The 15,000-nt window shown below is 33.9% G+C and overlaps 1 long non-coding RNA gene across 2 annotated transcripts in view; it reads right to left on the bottom strand.

The window, feature by feature from the left end:
* LOC137621196 (uncharacterized) overlaps positions 1–15,000 on the bottom strand; it is a 363,628-nt gene that overhangs the window by 189,748 nt on the left and 158,880 nt on the right. Inside the window, exons 2-3 of one of the 2 annotated variants that reach the window (XR_011040172.1) lie at positions 10,978–11,123; positions 6,907–7,911 (exon numbers count right to left, since the gene is read on the bottom strand). This is a non-coding gene — a long non-coding RNA (uncharacterized lncRNA). Of the gene's footprint in view, positions 1–6,906; positions 7,912–10,977; positions 11,124–15,000 lie in introns of those variants that run through there. The other variant, XR_011040173.1, reaches the window with a different exon arrangement.

Genomic DNA, 15,000 nt, shown 5'->3' with positions numbered 1-15,000 from the left:
CGGCAGTGGCCAGCGTGGTGACGAAAATGGCCAAACCCCAAACATTACCAACCCATGTCTGAGGCCTTTGTCCTGCAATTGACTAGAAACGGCTGCATTTGTTGTATATATATGTATATACACACATATACTCGTGTGTGTATATATATATAATATATATATAGATATAGATATATATACATATATATATATATATATATATATATATATATATATGGGTGTGTGTACATATACATGTAGCCTATGTGTGTATATATATGTATGAGTATGTGTGTGTGTGTATATATATATATATATATATATATATATATATATATATATATATATATATATATATATATATATATATATATACACACAGCTGTGCACTGGACAAGTGTTCATGCCCAAGAGCAATTCGAAAAAATTGTGGGTACAATTATTCAAATAAACGTCTTTGTTACAAGAAATCCATTCTAAAAAATTATAAATATATTCAACTTTAGGGTCTCAACATTTGAGGGAATCTAATTTAAAACTGCAATATAAATCCCAAAAGTAAAAGAAACAAAACTATATATCAAAGAAAGAGAAAACATGCAGAATCCCTTTAAGAAAAGCAAGCTGTTTCAACGCCCAATCACTGTCATACTGAGGAAATATTCTTAAGAGAGTAATGAACAAATCATTCCAACTTTCCTAAAATAAATGCTAAATAAACTGCATAATTAACGACAACCTAATCACTGGGAAAGACATGAATGCGATAAACTTAAGCGCATGTGTCAGTCGCTTTGAGAACCACCTTAAGAGATGATCATCATTATCATTACTAACATCATCATTTTCATTATCATCAGATTCTCTCCCACAATCCCCTGAACCACCTCAACACCCCAAACCCCTCTCTCCGTCTCTCCCTTCATGAAAGCCCCCTCCGGAGATTACCATCTGAGCTCATCATCTCTCTCCTTGACTCCTTCTTCTACCTGTACGGTTTCATTTTCACCTCACCACGGAAATGCGCTCGGGAGATGCTTATCGCCCTCGGAGGAAATGAAGGTATACATTTCCGCGCGTGACCCCTTGCTTCCATTTCGATCGTGATAAGAGACGCCAAGACGTGGCCGGGTGATTTAGAGCTATAATTCCGTGTGCTTGGAAACATTTACAAATATAAATGTCCAGAGATAAAACCCTGGCCGGTAATGGGACGCCGCCGCTCTAGGCCCTGTTCTTGCTGTAGTTGCTTGTAGTTGTTGTTGTCGTTGTTATTTTACGTTGTTTTTGCTTGAGGTCAGTGATAATGCCCGGCTGCAATGATTACTCTTCGTCTCAAAAGCGATGACCCCAACAGATTTGGTGGTATAATGTGCAGGCTCTGTGAGACCAGCAGTACGGACAGAGACGTATATTTATCAAGGATGCAAAACCCCTAAAGTGTATCAACTGCTGAAAACATTCAACACGTAATGATAACTTGAATAAGAGCAACTAATAAGAGGCTGTCTGCATACTGAGAGCGATGAAAAATTTCCCTACTGTTCGGGATTTATCAAAGGAAAAAAAATAAAAGTGCCGGCAGATCGTAAGATTGGGACGTTCCCATAATTGCGCTTGTTTAAAATACAGGTACTGGTGAGGCAAGATAAGGTCGAGATCCAGCTATGCATTTGCATGACGCCTCGCAACTTCAATAATTACTAAATATTAAAGATTATCACAATGGAAGAGGAGAGAGTTCTGCCTCTTTAAAATTATGATGGTGACCAACATTCCACAACAAAGATAAAACTAGTCATAAATGACATGAAAAAAAAATGGTAACTGTCACTTAAATTGTGATGATAACAACTGCAGAACTATAAACTTAATAGTAGTAGTAATTGTTAATGAAAGACTGATGAAGATAAAAATAATCGGTAACTTAAAAATAATGAAAATTTAATAAAAACTGCCCATCATTTATTAAAAAAAAAAAATTACTACAAAATAAGTATATACAAATTAAACCATATCTATGGTGTTATCAAAAGCCCATAACTTTTGCAACGTGTTAAGAGAAATGTTTTCGTTATCTTGACCCTGAGTAAGCACCAATATGATATAAAAGAAATATAAATGCGATATAAACTCGAATATAAATTTAAATCCTGTCTTATGAAGAGCTGCAAATTACCCTGCACTAAATAAACAATAAATTCATTTTACTAGATAAGAGGTACATTAAACAAATCAATTAAATAAATAAAAGACTAGAGAGGTCATGAAATGAATCTTTAATTAATTGAATTTACTCTATTTGGTGTAGATCACAAAACTAGTAGGTCAAGACTGAAATATTCCGGACAATAAACATAAGTAACTGGTAGCACAAAAACATTTCAGCTATAATGTCAGTAACATCATACAATTGCCGTGAAGCATTAATATAAGAGTCGAGTTATGAGCGCAAACAAAAAATGATAAAAGAGACTCAAGACCTGCTGCTAGGATATTCATGTATACAGCACAGTTGAAGAGGTTCATATATAAAAACACAACTTAGATTAGACAAATGGAAATACTCGACGAAGAAATAAATTATTTTTCTCTCTCACAAACTCGAACACACATGCAGGTACACACATATAAATATATATTTATATATATACTGTATATATATATATATATATATATATATATATATATATATATATATATATATATATATATATATATATATATATATGTATATATATATATATATATATATATATATATATATATATATATATATATATATATATATATATATATATATATACACAATATTACACATACATACATATATATATGCACTTATACTATATATAACAAGAGCAACAGCAAATGCAGCTGTTTCTAGCCCACTGCAGGACAAAGTTTCAAACCTGTCCTTTTTCATGTCTGTGGTTTGGCTATTTTTCATCACCAGGCTGGCCACAGCGGATTGGTGGTGGTGGGAGACTTTTGTCTGATTGCTCACAGCAAGCCAACATAGTATGGATGTCCCTGACTTGTACAGCTTTTTTTATCATCTTCCCTATATAGAGCAAGTGTCTGGTTATATAATTATCATTATTACTTGCTTAGCTACAACCGCAGTTGGAAAAGATCTTAATATCTGTCAATACAAACACATCAACCAATTTTACTTCTACTCATGCTTCAATGACATTTTGATTTTAACGACTCACTGGTAGATAATTTTGAATTTCATAAAAGTACTGATATCCATCATCACAGCTCTTCATTCATATTTTTTGGTAAAGTTATGCCACAGTAACGTAAATTATAAAAAAATATACCAACTTTTCGCGATCAATAGCTTTTCAAGTCAAAAATTAACATGAGCGGGGGTTGAAAGAGTGTAGAGGTTTGAAGGGAATCAATCATTATTGTTACTTAAATTTTCTAGTAATACCAAGTGCTGCTCGAGTTGTTTTCCAATTTTTTATTCGCACTGTAATCCCACCTGCCTTTAATTAATAAATCCGAGTTCTTTCATAAAACAAAAATCCAGATTAAAGCCTACAATCACCAAGTAATGAGATAAACTCACATCAAATCCAATTTCTATCACTAATACCCCTACGTAACATCGTGCAAAACAAAACCAAAAATAAAAATGGCAGCTCTTTTATATATTTATATTTACGTTTCCAAACTGTGGAACACTTTTCTCCTTGTACGCGTTTCTCATTAGCCCCTTATTCTATACCAAGAAATTGTTCTGAAGCCTCCTTTTGCATTAAAAATTTACTAATTTTGATAAAAAAAATATCCCTAGTATTTTACTTTTTCATTGACCCCATCTCTTCATCCTCTTCAGTTATATGGAAATTGTACCATGTTCTTTTTCTATAACTTGCAACTAACTTACTTTAGTTTTTACAGATGTGGATTTGCTACCCCAAGAATCCTTCCCCTTCGACGACTTTAAGGAGGGACTTTTATGGCCAACTCAATTGGCATCCTAACTATCTTATGCTGTCTCTAAATTTGCATATCTCGCTCAAATGTAGGAAAAAAGGTTGAACTAACTCAAGATGCTCTTAAAAAGTAATTAATCAACCATTTGCATTATTTGCTTTGCTAACATTTTGGTTTGCTTTCTCAATAAGTAAAGCAAACTGTGCAGATTAATTGGTGTCGAATGATGCATAATTTTCAGAGATAAGGCCGAATGTAATATACAATTCTCTAGCTCATTAAAATGCATCAGAAATTATCTACTATGTGTGCATAATTTGGCCTCTGTGATAATACGTTAGCACGATTAGACTCAGCGCACCTGCTTCACCATTCAACCATTATTTCTCCTTTTTTTGTGAATGATCCCAAAACAGGTTTGCAGTCCAATAGTTTTTTATAGTTTTTTTTTTTTTTTTTTTTTACTAACAGTTACTTAATAAACAATTGGTTATATATTCTCATTTTGTCAACATTAATAATAGTGTTTAGAAGTTTTGAATGCAGTTAAACAATTAAATAAATATTCATTAATTAGGAGCAAAGCAAAGGTACTTCTAGTTACGATATAATGAAATAATTTGACAATATATCTTACGCAACGACCATTATATTTCCCGGAACAATACGGAGAAAATAAAGAAAGCTGTCCATAAAATAAGAGGCATCTGAAAGTAATATCTCTAAAACATCCCCATTAATCTAGCTTTAAGTTGCAGAATTGAGAATATGATTTTTCTCCATTAAAGTCAATTTTACATTAGACAACACATGTATAGCCATATCGATCTCTTTATAACAATACATATAATATACATACTGTATATATAAATATATAAATGAAATCTCACTATATATAAGGTACTGTATATATCTATCTATCTATACTGTATATATATATATATATATATATATATATATATATATATATATATATATATATATATATATATATATATACATATATATATATATATATATATATATATATATATATATATACATATATATATATATATATATATATATATATATATATACATATATATATATATATATATATATATATATATATATATATATAAAATAGATATATATATTTGTGTACATATATGCATATCAGAGAGAGAGAGAGAGAGAGAGAGAGAGAGAGAGACTCTATATTCACATTTTACACAAGTAACGACAAATCTTTAACAGACATTAATTCAAGGAATTACTCAGGTCTTGAAGTATATATATATATATATATATATATATATATATATATATATATATATATATATATATATATATATGTATATATATACATATATATACATATATATATATATATATATATATATATATATATATATATACATATATATATGAGATGGATTATCGTAGATTTAGTGAAGTAAAAAGCAATATAGTCTGATGATCAAAATAAGAAAAAGGTCAACCGCAGAAACAAAGACGAGAATCACCATTAAGAAATGTAAAAAGAAAACATGACTTAGAGAGAGAGAGAGAGAGAGAGAGAGAGAGAGAGAGAGAGAGAGAGAGAGAGAGAGAGAGAGAGAGAGAGAGAGAGAGAGAGAGGACAGTATCGTGTTTCTTCTCACAATCCAATTTCCTTACCCCAGGCAAAGCATCCTTCATCTTTTCTTTTAAATCTTAGCCTGCATCCCGCAGCAGCATCTGTGGCATAAATAACCTTCCACATTGGTCACATCTTCAAGCATCTGAGGGTCCTATTTCCTGTTCCTGATGGACATATTACGAGTAATGTAAGGTTCGAACACATCTGAAAAATTACTGCTAATAAGTGTAATTATCTTAAAAAACAAATGACGCCAATCCACTTCAAACCTGCCATTGAATTAGATTTATACATTGATGATGGGTTACTTGCGGTCACGAGTCGCTGAAATACTTGCGGATATTGCCGGAAAAAATGGCTGATGGATGCTGATGCTCAATTCGCCTTCGCAACCATTAATCCGGGTTTCTGGTACGCTTATTCTGTCTAAGCGAAGTCAATATGTTAAAATGAAGTGTACCGATTCAGAGCGAATCCAGGTCATCAAGTTTTCGCATGGAAATTTTACGAGTGAGAGGCTCATGATTTGCGGTGTTAAACTGAAGGAAAATTAAGAAAATTTCCTCACCACACTACTCTCGTTAATTGTGATTTGCCATCAAGTTCATTAAATGTTTGCAGCGAAACCAAAAAAAAAAAAATGTGTTGTAAAAGATAGCTATCTTCTAGATACCCGGACAAGCAATAAGATCAAATAACACAAAAGAGGCTGTAGAATTCTGCAGCCCTTCCTGACCTTAACATCAGCATCATGATAAAACGAAACCAATAAGAATCAATGAAGTATTGAAACGAAGTAAAGTAGTACACGTGCAATATATTCGTAGAATTAAATTTAGTTTATTTAACTAATATCATATGACCATCGTTGTCGACAAACCAAAAAGGGGGCAATGGCGAGAGTGGTAACTCAAATGTTTTATATTCAATTAATTTAGTAAACTTGATTCCTATATATAATATAACTGCTTTCTGACTGATAAAACTCTACATTAAACTTCAAACATGAACACTCGTTGAATAACAGATATTTACGACTACAGGCTCTAGACTCAATTATTACGGATATAGATAAATAATCGTGAATTATCAAGATTTGTTATAGTATTGCAAATTTTAATATCGTTTAACTTGAATAAAACCATGAAAAGAACACTTTACAAGATGAAAAACTACCAAACCATGAGGCACTTGTATACACGAAACTACAAATATCTTATCGAAATGTAAATTGCAAAACAGGTCTCACTACAGAAGGTTAATAATTATGAATGAAGGTGATCTTTTCATTATGAAGAAATTCAATTCATTACTTACCCGAACAACTTTGTTAAAGGTATGAGGATCTATCTGACATCGCTGTTTTCTTGACTCTCGTAGTCGTGTCGTTGTCTAACGAAGCTTGAATGAGGACAGAGCAAGAAGTTCTTTGAAAAAAGATAGAAGGAACAAGGATTGATAGGATTAGATGGACAACACGAAGAAAATGTGTGGTACGAAATGGACAGAACACAAGTGTTTGTAGGTTGTATCAAGATCAGAAGGGTGTTCACAAATAAGCACAGAGAAGATAAAAGTTAGTCGTGCACCAATCCACCTGAAAAGACAAAGCATTAGTATCCGCTCCAAAGAAAAGAATCCTCAAGTAGAAAAAAATGTGATAATTTTATCTTCCAATACATTATGTTAATAATGAAAGATAAAAATATCATAAAGAGTCTGACCTCAAAATAAAACCTCAAACTAGGCATTTCATAGAGTACAGCGTTTCATTTTCAGCCAAAAAGTAAAAACACAAAACTTTGTATAATTAAAGAATATTTCAGCTTCCACGGACCTAGAAGCAGTCTGTGTCGTGTACATTCAACACCGAACCTCCAAAATTTCCACGAATTTAGAGATTTTTCCTTTCCAACCTAGAAGCTGACTAATCATTGTTGTGCATACTATGATTTCAAAGCGCTCAGGGCTCTATATCCATGCCTTAGACTGATGACGTTGCTTACATAAGTACGCAAATAACCTTCAAAACGTACAGCGATGGAAAGAGTAATGTTCAAACTTGCCGACAATTTATTACCAACTCGGAACTGCTAATCACCAATGGATCAACTATATATTACGTTCATGTCTCTTGCTTTTCATCCACAAAACAATATTCCAAACATTTCCAAACAAGATGCTGGGAAACCCTATTACCGAAATAACGATAAATACATGAAATATTCGTCAACCACCGGTCATTTATTACTATTAGAATAAAATAATCAGCCCACATACCTTGATTTTCCAGTGGTGTCTTCTCTCTGAAACTAAGAGGGTTAGGTTTTAATACTCACTGCTCACGAGATGATCTGAAAAATACGAGAAAGTAATTATTACGTGTGACTGTATATGTATGTATATGTATGCATATGTATATATATATATATATATATATATATATATATATATATATATATATATATATACAGTATATATATATATATATATATATATATATATATATATATATATATATATATATATATATATATATATATATATGTATATATATATACATTAAAATGTATTTATATACAAACACACAAACATTTATACATAGCCTACTTAAATACATACATTATATATATATATATATATATATATATATATATATATATGTATATATATACATACATATACACATTAATATGTATTTATATATATACAGTATATAAACATATATGTATATATATATATATATATATATATATATATATGTGTGTGTGTGTGTGTGTGTGTGTGCGTATCTCTCTCTCTCTCTCTCTCTCTCTCTCTCTCTCTCTCTCTCTCTCTCTCTCTCTCTCTCTCTCTCTCTGTATGTATGTATGTATATATATATATAATATATATATATATATATATATATATATATATATATATATATATATATATATATATATATATATATATATATACTGTATATATATATATATATATATATATATATATATATATATATATCAAATATTCATATATATAATACCATTTTAATATTTTATTGTCATTGTTATTATTATTATCATTATTACTTGCTACGCTACAACCCTAGTTGGAAAAGCAGAATGCTATAAGCCCGAGGGCTCCAACAGGGAAAATAGCCCAGTGAGGAAAGAAAATAAGGAAACTAAAAGAAAATTAATTAAGATTTAATATAAAATATTTAAAGAACAGTAACAACATAAAAAAATTCATATATAAACTATTAAAACTCAAAAAAAAAAAAAAAACAAGAGGAAGAGAAATTAGATAGGATAGTGTGCCCGTGTGTATCCCCAAGCAAGAGAATTCTACCCCAAGACAGTGAAAGATCATGGTACAGAGGCTATGGCACTATCTAAGACCAGAGAACATTGGTTTGATTTTGGAGTATTCTTCTCCAAGAAAAGAGCTGCTTACCATAGCTAAAGAATATCTTCTACCCTTCGCAAGAGGAAAGTAGCCACTGAACAAATACGGTGCAGTAGTTAACCCCTTGAGCGAAGAAGAATTGTTTAGTGATCTCAGTGTTGTCAGATGTATGAGGACAGAGGAGAATCTGTAAAGAATAGGGCAGAATATCCAGTGTATGTGTAGGCATAGGGAAAATGAGCCATAACTAAAGAGAAGGATCCAATGCAGTACTGTCTGGCCAGTCAAAGGACCCAACAACTCTCTCGCAGTAGTACCTCAACGGGTGGCTGGTGCTCTTGCCAGCCTACTACCAACGAGTTAAACGAGTCTTTATTTGGAAAATTATAATTAAGAACATTCGCTCCAAATATGACCATCACAATTAAGAAAATGATAGATTTTACACTAAATAATCTCTTCTGCTCTATTAAGCAATGCTTTATAAGCGTAAGATTGGTTGTCTGTTATAGTTTCGAATATCCGAGATAAATACCTTTACCTGCTTCTTACAAAATATGATTTGTATTCCGAACCAAGGTCTACATATGTGACTATCAACATATCTTGAAAGATCTACACTATGTCCCAAGCAATCAAATAATCCATGAACACAATATGTCCATGCGTATACATTTTAGTGTAATTAAAAAAAAAAAAAAAAACTGAATTATGTTCTCCAACAACGTCACCACAAACGATTTCCACTTATATGACATGGGAGGTCACATAACTCATTCAAGCAAGGAAATTAGGTAGTCAAAACGCCGTAAGATTAAGTTATCAAGAACAGCAATTACTTTTATTGTAATTGACCTAAACTATAGTTACAACAGTAAAGACAACCAAACAGAATACACAACAGGAAACTTGCATAACTCTGATACCCCTTTTTATATCACTTGAATTTCATTAGCAAACGGAAATGGCAATCATAATCCGAACACAATGAGGCTAGAGAAACAAGTGAAGCTTTGATAAGGGTAAGTATATTATCACCACCTAATAAAACCAACTCACGTTGACAGGAAATGTATAATTTAGGAGGAAAATTTCATGTCCGGTATTTTGAACTAAAGCATACGGTGGGAAGCAAGTAGTAATCATGAAAAGTATTAATAACCAAAATGACACTCATAACTCTATCCAAGACGGTCAGGTGTTAGAGGTCTATAATTTGTGCACAAGTAATTTGCTGCTACAAATATATTTACAACATATAAACAAATATTCACTGCATGTAAAAGTAATAAATTTCATACTCATTTAAAGACATAAAGGTTCCATACAAAATTGACTATAAGGCGTAAGTCAATGTAAACAAATATAAACAAATATAATTACAAAGTATAAACTTTGTAAAGCTTCAACCTGTAACAATTGAAAGCACACTTAGATAACGCTATCATTATATACTGCACAGTGAATTGGATTACCTAATCCAACTGCAAAATAACAATCGTTAGAAGAAATATCCTAGTCTTATATCATGAGTTTTAAAGAATGAATTTTTAAAATTGGAAATATTGCTCTTGGGGAGAAAAAAAAAAAGCCACATGACAGATGCTAGGCTTGCTCAGTATAGGAAATTTAAGTGACTGACAGTGTTCTTATGTATGAGACTAGGAAAGTAATTTCACCAGAATTATTATGCAAGCAGTAGGACTTTCAGAAAAACTAATTTCAGCATCTTTCTTAGTATGCCTGTTCATGGGATGATTTATTTTTTTATTTAACGCACTATGAGTCCTGCATGGGTAATCGGGCTTTAGTGGCATGAAATCGCTAATGGATATGTAATGAGGTAGAAACATTGATTAATATCACTGATACCATTAAACAAACATGAAAGTAGGTAACAAAAATACTAAATAAAAAGTTAATAGAAAACTGCAATTCTTTCTTAGATCAGTAGAAAAATATCAGTCAATTTCCTAAAACTTATTACCATTTCCTACTGTTCTTTTAGAATACCTGAAAACACCTACCTGAAGCCCTGAAGTGTAGAGGCTTTGCTGAGTCGTTGGTGAAGACTTATTTCTTCACTCGGGATGTGTAGTTTAATACACATCACTTATCAAACCACGCACTTTATATCACTAAATCAAATTAATACTCGTATTTCATTGCCTCACTGAAAAAGAAAAAGAAATATTTAGCAAAAACCAAATATAGAATGCATGTGACACATAATGAAAGACAGGTTTTATACTGAGAGAGAGAGAATCACAACATTATAGCTTTGTTTATGAGGTAAAAACCACTCTCTTCAATTACTTTAAGATGGACCTGCGCAAGTTTTGAAACGTTTTACAACTGATTTTAAGAAAATCTATCTAAATCATAGATATTTTTTAACTTTCTTAATTTGCAAATTTGTTATGTCCCATATCATGCACATTCCTTTATGTATACATCACATACACTATGACATTCATATTCCATATATGTGTATGTATACGAGTATAAAAAAATGCATAAATATATTTTCGTAACTTAATATAACATGCTATGACCTCAACAAACTACCTCGTACTACGAAACTAAGACTTAACTAACCACATAGTGAAGCATATGCAAAAAAATGTTGTCAACTTTTATTTAAAAACCAAATTTTCTGTAATAAAAACCATAAGAACTCAAAGAACATATCCTAAAAGTAAAGCTAAAACAATTTTTACATACACGCTACAATTTTTTTTTTCCTACAGCCTTTATTCTTACTTTGGTGCAAAGAAATCAATCAGGAATAGTGTTACAGTACTAAAACAGGTACCATTTACAAGACCTGCAATCAATTTCGATTTCCGTTATGTTTCCAATTTTTTAGTGCGAAAACCTGCTTTGCAAAGGTAGCATTACTGGTGTGATAAAAATACCACTTCAGCTTGAACATCCAAGGAGTGATAAATCGAATAGGCTAAGGTGTCAGAAAAATGAGGTATGAAGCATTTCAATGAACAAAAAGATAAAGTATGCGTATCTGTATATACAAGATTTTTCTTTGGAATTGTCATGTTACATACACATATATATACGTACAAACACACACACACACACACACACATATATATATATATATATATATATATATATATATAAATTTACATATACATACATATTTGATATATATATATATATGTATATATATATATATATATATATATATATATATATATATATATATTATATATATATATATATTATATATATACATATTATATATGTATATATATTTTACTACTATCTATTCTATATCTCTAGTTGGAAAAGCAGGATGTTATAGGCTCCAACAGGAAAGAATAGTCCAATGAGGAAAGGAAACAGGGAAATAAATATACTATATGAGAAGAAATTAAATGAACAATTAAAATAAAATATTTTCAGAGGAATAACAAGATTAAAACAATCTTTCATATAATAAACTATAAAAAGAAACTTATGTCTTCCTGTTCAACATAAAAACATTTATTGCAAGTTTGAACTTTTGAAGTTCTACCGTTAGGAAACGCTAGCATGATATACTGTACTGAGAATTGAATTACTCTATCCAACTGTAAAATGACACGCGTTGGCGGTATCTTTTCCAGTCTTATATTCTGAGCTTTATAAAATTAATTTTTAAATTGCAAGATATACGAGAGAGAGAGAGAGAGAGAGAGAGAGAGAGAGAGAGAGAGAGAGAGAGAGAGAGAGAGAGAGAGAGAGAGAGAGAGAGAGACCTTCCAACAGAGGGATGTGCAGAAAGGCCTACATGTTTGGTACTCTGGATCTTTTCGTTGGCCTTCTGCCAAAGCGTTGTACTCAAATCCCAGGTGAATGGCAGCCAATATGTACCTTGACAGGGTATCGGCAACAGGATTCATTTTCCCAGGGACGTGCTGAAGGGTATAATTGTTTTCAGCCACAGCGGAGAGGTGTCGGCGTTGACGGCCGGACCAGGCGTCGGACTGTCGAGTAAAGGCAGGCACCAGAGGCATGTGATATGTGCGAATGAAAAAGAGCATACCTTCAAAGAAGTGACGAAATTGACGGAAAGCCAAGTACAACGCCAGCAATTCACGGTCGAAGGTAGAGCAGCCGGATACGACTTGGACAGTTCTCTACTGAAGAAGGCCAATAAGTACTCGAGTACTACCGCAATAGCACGTCGCTGGCATCGGTAGGGAAAAGGCAAAGGGCATGTGGCACGGGAAAAGTGAGAGCAGCAGCGGTTGATGGGGCATTCTTTGCATTGCGAAAGGTCGCTTCTTGAAGGGGAACCCACTTCAGGGATTTTAGTTTACCCTTGAGGGAGGTGTAGAGAGGGACAAATGTGACGGCGATAGATAGCACAAAACAGTGATAATAGTTGCTCATGCTTATGAATTCTTGCAGTGATTTGACGGTCGAGGGAGTGGGGAAGTCTTGAATGGCTACTACCTTCTCAGGGAGGGGGTGGAATCCATCAGGAGACGCCGTGCCCTAAGAATGATATTTCGTTGGCACCAAAGGTACACTTGTCGTACCGGACTACAAGGCTGTTCTGTTGTAGGCATACACTTACCGTACCGGATTACACGGCTGTTCTGTTGTAGGCAGTCAGGCAAGATGTGTAGATGACGGAGGTGTTCCTCTTTGGAGGAAGAGAACAGAATTATGCCATCCACATAACATACAAAGAAGGGGAGGTGCCCTAAGATGCCTTCCACGAGACGTTTAAAAGTGGCCCCAGCATTACGAAGGACAAAATATGAGTAATTGAAGGTGTATGTCCAGAAGGGGGTGGTGATGGTAGTCTTGGGGATGTCTTCTGGGTTAATGGGAACTTGATAATACCCCTTCAGAAGGCCCAGCATGGAGAAACCCTTTGCTTAGTGCAAGTGGGAGGTCACTCCGGCGATGTTTGGGAGGGGCTAATGACCGGGTCTTTCTTGAATTTCAGCCAACGTTTGTTTATCACCTACCAAGCGAACACAGGGCACCACGTCATCTTGATATGGTGATAAATACCGTGTTTAGTGGGATCCTGGGCGATTGACGAAGTACTGGATGGAAAACTTCTAGGTACGACGTGATAAAGTGGGCGTAGGCATCTCTGGGTGCGCTGATGTGGATAGCGAGGTCGGAGGGGTCAGTTTGGAGAGGTGTCCCGGAGGACGAATCCGAGTTGACTAACCGACGGCGAGTGACATCAACAAGGAGTTGGAAATGTGATACGAAATCCGCACCGAGGATTGGCAACGTGACATCAGCCACTACAAAACTTCCAATTATATCTGGCGCTCCCAAAAGATATTGCGAGAGTTTCATAAACGTGGGTGGGTATCGCAGATCCAATTACAGCTACCAGGCGGATGTCGGCAGACTACGTCGTGTCCTGGAGAGTGGCCGTGGCAGAAGAAAACAGCAAGCACCCGTGTCTACCAAAAATCATACGCCTGTTACTACATCACATAAAAAAAAAAGATTACTAACAGGGGGCCCACCGCCATAAGCGATGGCCTACTTACATGATTTTTGGCCACTGACAACCATTCGCACATTTCTTTGCGGCAGCCCCAATTCAGGATGGCAAAAGCAAAACTGCGGGCAATGGACGTCAGTAAGTGGCTGGAGATGTTGTTGGTTGAGGAGTAAGCGATGGGTGGTATATGTGGGTAGTGGGAAGCTTTGTTGCCGCTCCAGCACGTCAAGGGGTGGGCGTCTGTGTCCTACCGCATTCACGTCAGCTTCGTTCAATGTTGATTAGTTGTCCATTTCGTCAGGAGTTGAGGCATTCATGGAGGTCTGGAAGGTGGTGAAGTGGCTGTCCACAAGGCTGTCGCCTTTGGTCATCAGGTTGTTGAGAGAGCTGAAAAAGTTTTGCTCTGCGGGCAACCGGTGATGGAGAGTACTGCTCCAGGAGGAATGATTTGAGGTCCTTGTATGTTATGTGGGTGTTCCCTTGATAGAACAGCTAATCAGAGATTTCTGGACAAGTGTGCCCGGGGATTGCAGCAAGAACGTAATCTGCTTTGGTGCTTGACCGA

Source organism: Palaemon carinicauda, chromosome 27 (assembly GCF_036898095.1).
Source record: "Palaemon carinicauda isolate YSFRI2023 chromosome 27, ASM3689809v2, whole genome shotgun sequence".
Lineage (NCBI taxonomy): Eukaryota > Metazoa > Arthropoda > Malacostraca > Decapoda > Palaemonidae > Palaemon > Palaemon carinicauda.
This window is presented reverse-complemented; position numbering and strand designations above follow the sequence as displayed.